At 53.8% G+C, this 6,659-nt stretch overlaps 1 long non-coding RNA gene across 1 annotated transcript; it reads left to right on the forward strand.

The window, feature by feature from the left end:
* Nucleotides 1-560: 560 nt before the first annotated feature.
* On the forward strand, nucleotides 561-6,659 carry LOC139083862 (uncharacterized). Its single transcript, XR_011540886.1, has 2 exons — nucleotides 561-756; nucleotides 3,237-6,659. It is a non-coding gene; the product is annotated as an uncharacterized lncRNA (long non-coding RNA).

Raw genomic sequence — 6,659 nt, forward strand, 5'->3', positions numbered from 1 at the left:
CACGAGTTCTGGGTGGAACCCCAGGGTGAGCAAGGAGGAGATGGGGAGAGAGGCCGGCGGCCCGCTGCTGGAATCGGGCGGCTCCCTCTACTGGCGAACTCGGGGAACCACCGTGTATTTCGTTTATGTGTGTGTCAGTGTGTCGCGAGGAGTGTCACAGGTGTGTTCGAGAGTGTCGGTCGAACTGCTGGCATGGGTATAGGTGTGCGAGGGTGCCTGCTCGTGGCGCACTGTGGGTGTGCCAGCGCCACGCGGGCCTGTTTCTGGAACCACAGGGTGTACGTACACAGCCACATCTCATAATACAATTTACTTTGGGGTGGGGGTGGGGGTGAGGCACTAGGGCTGCTGATTGTCTGAGATCACTTCCTGGGGTGACTAGGACGCAAGGGTCCTCCAGCTGCTACTCCTCATGGGCCTCGTGCAGGTGAGAGGGATTCAGAACCGGAGAAATGTTCCTGGAAAGGGATCCTCAAGCAACTAAGGAACCAAGAAAGGGTTAACTTTGAGCCCCACAGTGACTTCAATCATTGGCTCAGGGCTGTGTCAGTCAGCGTTCTGGGGGTGGGGTTTGCGGGGCCGCTTTCGGACTGCCCAGCGCCCCTCACTTGCCCCTCGACCCCGCACATCATTTCACTTCTGGGCTGCGCCCACACCCCCCCATCTTGGCGGAGAGAGCTTCCCGGGCCATGAAGGAGGAGCGGATCCGGGCATCCTGGGCTTCCCCACTCCAGCTGCCTGGCTTCCTGATAGATGGTGATTATTATATAATAGACCTGCTGGACAGAACCGTGCCAGCGCTCGGAACACTTTCCCCCTCCTCGAAGCCTGCCCCACAGCCTGGCACCAGCCGCACAGAGCCTGCTGCCCGGCTCTGCCGGCGCCCCCCAGCACCGCCTCCATACCGGGGAGGGAGACCTCTGGGCCATCTTCCCTGGTGGCCCTTGGGCCGTGTCCTGGGATGGGGCGGGCGCCAGGCTGCGAGCCGGGCTGGCGCCCAGCAGGTCTCAGGGTCGGTCTGCGGAGTATGGCTTCAACAGCACCACTCCATGATTGTGGGACCCACCTGGCTCCTCCAACCTGAACTTGGAACTTGGGAGCCAATAAAGGTGGGGATAGGGGGCGCAGGGGCCACGGTCTGAAAGGGAAAGGAGTTTGGAAAAGGTGCGGGGGCAAGCAAAGGGAGGCTGGGAGAGGGGGCCAGCAGGGGCAGTGGGGGAAGGACTCTTATCCTGACAGGGCTCCCGCCTTCCCCGACTGGAGGGTTTGGAAAAACTGAGCAGGCAGCCAAGGCTTGGCTGGAAATCCTGCAGCCCACCCTCCTGGGGACACAAAGCTGGAGGGCGGGGGCAGGGCGGGGGAAGAGAGCACGACCCCGGGGAGGGCAGGGCCTCTTTTGGGGCTGGGGGCCCAGGGGCCAGGTCCCTGGGGAGGGGGTTCCTGGCGCTGTCTCCCTGCAGTCGGCTTCCCCCTTCTCCTTCTCTGCCCCCTCCTCTTCCCCCTCCTTCCCCTCCCCGGCTCCAGTCTTGCAGATTGCGGGCAGACTTAACTCCTTGCTTGCCAGCCTGGTGGACTCCGAGGTGGTGACGCCGAGAGGAAGGGAAGAAGGGAGGGACTCCCGACCTCACTCCCACCCACAGTTTAACACGTTGTGGTCCGGAACGCAATCTCAGAACTTGGGCTGGTCAGAGCCCTGGAAGGCTGCCTGGTACTCAAGGAGCAACACGAAACCGGGCACCTGAGAGCAGCGTAATCCAGTCCCATCTCCTGCCAAGTCTTAACTGTCTGCCCTCCCCCAACCCCCAACCCTCTGTGCCGCTCCCTCCACTCTTTAGCCACCCCCCCCCACCCTCCCCCCCCCCCCCCCCCCCCCCGCCACACACACACCCGACCCACTAGTTGTTGCAAAGGCCCCTGATAGATTCAAGGCTGCAGGGAACCCGGAAGTCTGGGTTCTGTGGCTGCCTCAGCGGTCTCTACATCCCGCCTGTGAGGCCCAGCGCAGGTCACCACAGTCCATGCTGCTCTTGCCTCCAGGGGGCTCCTTCACCCATCCGCGAGGCGGGGGGGGGGGGGGGGGGGGGGGGGAGGGGGAAGGGGGACGAGGGCGCGTGGGGTAGCTATGCAACTGAGACAGGGAATGCTAGCCTCCCCCAGCTCCAGCTGGGACAAGGGCCTGAGTAACGGGAAATTCTGCTTTCACCTCCACCCTAGCCCCTCTCCTAGGCAACACACCCTCCCCCATCAGATTTGACCCCCAATTCCGCTGTGAGTGACTACCTGAGGAAAGTACCTCAGCCTAGGCAGGAAGGGGTTAACGGAGCTACCAGGCTTTAGAGCCAGGTGAGGCACGCCCATCTTGGCCTTCAGGTATGTGTGGGTTGGGAAGCGTAGGGAGCCGACCTAAGGGCTGCTTTTTTGCCCCCTGGTGGCTAGATCTGGCTTAGCAGTCGCCTGGCAAAAGCTAGGCTCAGGTGGTGCTTGGTGGCAGAAGGACTTGGGAGAGAGCTGGAGTACTCCTCCTGCAGAAGCAGCACCTTTGGAGGGAAAGGGAGTCATGGGAGAAGGCCGGTGGAAGAGGGAGCGCCCACAATCCCTGCCATGCCATCCCCACTCCGCAGGCTGCCTCAGCCCCTTCCAGATCCTTGCCCTAGAGACTCTACTTGTGGGTCCCCGGTGCCCAGATACTTGGAGGAGGACCAGAAAAAACAGAAGGCCCTGTCCTCTCAGGCTCTCAACCTAATAGAGAGGGTCAATAGAAGGGAGCTGCTCCTCACCTTCTTTTCTTTCTGTGCCCCAGGCCTTCCCAGAACTCCCACCCCCTCCAGACCCCAGCAGCAAATTCAAACCTCTAGCCAGGCTTCAACGCTCCTACCATCCACCCGGTCCGCCTTCGGCTTCCCTCTCCACCAGCCAAGCTGCCCCCCGAGTTTCTTCTCATAAAAAGACTCCTCTTGAGGGATCCTAGGTGCCACAACCACTTCCTCTTATCCCCAGCAGGGTTGAGGCTTGTCCTCCCCTCTTCAGAAGCCCTCCCAGGTTAGCAAAGGCCATGATCTTGAGGGGCTCCATTCTTCTCCTTTCTTTCTTCAGTTGCCTCGCTTGCCTCTCTCTCCTCGTTTCCCATTATCCTCTATATAAGACTTCCTTTTGTACAGGCAGTTCACCCAACCAGAGACAACTCAGTCCTCCTGGCCGGCTGTGACACCTGACTCAATGTTTGCCTTTTCTTCCAGGAATCCTTCTCTGACCAACGCCACCTACTTATTCATTCAACAAATATTTATTGAGGACCTACTATGTGCCAGGCTCTGGACTAAACAATAGATATATTTTGGTGAACAAGACAGATGTGGTCCTTGCCCTCACAGATAACAAGTGAACAGTTGACTTCAAGTTGGCATCACGAAGGCTTGGGGAGCACTTCAGAGATGCCTATCCTGGACTTGGGAGTCTTGGAAAGTTTCCTGCAGGGAGCCACATCTGAGCTGAGCCTCACTGCAGCCTAAGGTGCGGTTCTGTCCAGGCGGACAGTTCATCTTGCTGGAGGTTTAATGATAGAACAAGATCCCAGCAAGGGATCTCACACACGTTATGAGAGAGCTCTAAGGCTCCCTTCCCAAACTACCCATTTAAATCAATTCTCCCAGTCCCAAAAGAAGGAAGACTGCGGGGAGAGTGAAGAGTCTGTGACCTTGGCCTAGTCATACCCTGTCTCTGGGCCTTAGTTTCTTCAAATGTAGAACAAGAGGGTTGGATGATTTTATCTCCAGGCTCTTTATCAGATAAGATAGCAGTTAAATAGCAGTGGGGGGGTGGGGTATCGAGAGAAAGACACTCACCGAGCTCTGGTCTGCTTGCGGGGGAGGTCAGAGTTCCTAGGCTCAGGAGAGGCTATCAGAGGCAGGGCCCCAGAGAAGGGCACACGCGTCACCTCCTACTCCTCACTGCCCAAGTGGTCTGGCAGTTCTGAGTCCTGGGAACGTTTACTTCTTGCCATCAACTGAAGGCAAGAGCCTTTCTGAGATTGTGCTGGGAGGGGTGAGCCTCAGGGGGACAACACTCACAGAATATCTTTAGTTACTGCATTAACTTACTCTTCTATGTAGCACTATAGAGCTTTTATTTTTCAGAGACGGAAGGTTCACAGCTGAGGAAACTGAGGCCCAGAGTGGTGAAAGGACTTGACTAAAATCACGTGCTTGGGGAGTGGTAGCTGGAAGAGGTGCCCAGGTCTCCTGATTCCATGTCCAGACTCTTTCCACGAGACCACGGCAGCACTGGCGTCCAACTTTCCATTGGACTGCTTCCTATGTCTGGCTCCTTTCCCTGTGAGGCCATAAGATCTGGGAAGGCAGCCTTGGCCTCCTTATCTGGATGTCCCCCAAAGCCTGGTGCAGGGCTCCAAACAGAGGGAGGGGTGCTCAGAACTTCCAGCCTCCAGACCCCCCTTTTTTCTCTCATCATGACCCTATTTATATGCATGTAACTTTCTGGGCCAATCTGAAAAGGCATTCCTGGATTGTGGATGAAGCCCTGGGCCAGGCATATTCCCAGTCCCAGCCAGGCCTAAAGCCTGCTGTGTGACTTCCAACAAGCTGATTAACTTCGCTGGGCCTCATTTCTCCATCTGTCAAGACATGTAACAGATTCTAACTCCTAGGGCATTTGTAACTCGAAATCTCAGATTAGGAAGTAGTTTTAAAAGGTAGAACTCTGAGGTAAGGGAAGAAGCTTAATGTTTCAGTCTTTTTGCCAGATCCCACAGCCTCAGGACCACATCTATTCCGTCTGCAGGGACTGGGGTGCTGCCTAATGGGGCACCTACACCCTGACACCATGCTGGATCCTGTGAAAGTTATAGAACCCTGAATATATGTTATGTAACCTGAATATATTCTGGGGTCCCATGCCCCAAATACCAAAAATAATTTCAGAAAGGAATCCCAATTTTTACTTGTATCTCTCACTTTCTTTTTTTGGTGAGGAAGATTGGCCCTGAGCTAACATCTGTTGCCAATCTTCCTCTTTTTGCTTGAGGCAGATTGGTGCTGAGCTAATGTCTGTGCCAATCTTCCTCTATTTTTTATATGTGAGACACTGCCACAGCTTGGCTTGATGAGTGGTGTGTAGGTCTGTGCCCAGAATCCGAAACTGTAAACCATGGGCTGCTGAAGGGAAGTGCATGAACTTAACTTCTACACCACGGGACCAGCCCCTACCTATGTCTCTTGAAGGTGATCCAATTCGTAACCTACATCACCACTTGCTAAAATTCCCTTTCCGCTTCTATTCTGCTGCACCTTGCTGCAGTAGACTCACTCTCTGCAAATCCCAAATCTGCCCCCTCTCTGCCTCTCTCTCTGTCCTCCATAGTCACCAGACCATTTCTGTCTCTCTTTGCCACTGTCATCTCCTTATTTTGTGGATTGGCTTAGCCTCTCGGGTTTCATTATTTTCCTTTTTCCTTCACACATTACCCAGATTCTCCCTAACACACAAGAAAGTTGCCCTTCACCTGCCTCTCTAGTCCTATCTTTCACCTCCTATTCTCCCAGTTCTGTATCACAAAGTCCTGGAACTGAGCAGGCCAAGACAAGCTTTCCAACAACAGGTGAAGGATAAAATTATCTCGGGCGTGAGGGGAGGCGGGGCAGAGGGAGGCTGAGAACGGTCAATGATGAAAAAGTTTTTAGTAACAGATAATACAGGTGCCTGCCCTCAAGGAACTTATAAGATGGAGACAATTAAAGAATGATAAAAGATGCTGAATAATTAAAAGATGTGGACTCGATGCTATCAGTGCAGGTTGCGTTCTTAGTTAGACCTGGTGGAGAAAGAAGAAACTGCCCTGGGGTACAGGGGAGTGCAGAGGGCTCAGTGAGGGGCACAGAAAGAACAAGAGCAGGAGGCATTGCAGATCTTGGTGGGAAAGGGTCTCAAAGACCAGCTGCCTAGTTCAGATTCTCTCGGGTGCTCAACTCCCTGCCCACATCCCTGGCAAGCAGTTGGGGAGCTCACCGCCTCCCGAGGCGGCCCATTCCATTTACGAACATCTGTTTCTCCTTCTTTTGAGCTAAACGCTGTCTCCCAGTGGTCTCCACTTATTAGTCCATGCACTACCTCCTGGGGTCACACAACGTAAGTCTATTTCTTCTTCCCCATGAGAGTCCTTCATGTATTTATGCTTTAAAGACTCCTGACTCTTCTCCTCCTCTCTGGCCTAAACATTTCCAGTCCACAAACAGTCACTCCCACGATGACACCTGGCCAACAGAGCAAAGCAAGACTATCGATTCTTTCCTCTATTCCAAATACTATATCTCTATTACTGTGGCTTAAAATTGCATTTGCTTTTGGCAACCATATTACGCTGATGACTCAGACTGAACTTACTAAAACCCCTGAATCTTTTTTACCTGAACTGCTTCTAAGCCGTGTCTGGTCCCTTGTGCGTTGCTGAGGTCTTACATAGATCCCTGATCATTTCATCGTGTTAGGTTTGCCTGCCATTCTATACATGCAGATGATTTTTAGATCCTTATCCTGTCTTTCAAAGTGTTTACTATTCCTCCAGGCTTATATCTGTGAGATGTGATACTATATTTTCATATAGGCTGTTAATAAAAATATTCAACAGGACCAAGATGAAGACAAAA

This window comes from Equus przewalskii, chromosome 6 (genome assembly GCF_037783145.1).
Source record: "Equus przewalskii isolate Varuska chromosome 6, EquPr2, whole genome shotgun sequence".
Classification (NCBI taxonomy): domain Eukaryota; kingdom Metazoa; phylum Chordata; class Mammalia; order Perissodactyla; family Equidae; genus Equus; species Equus przewalskii.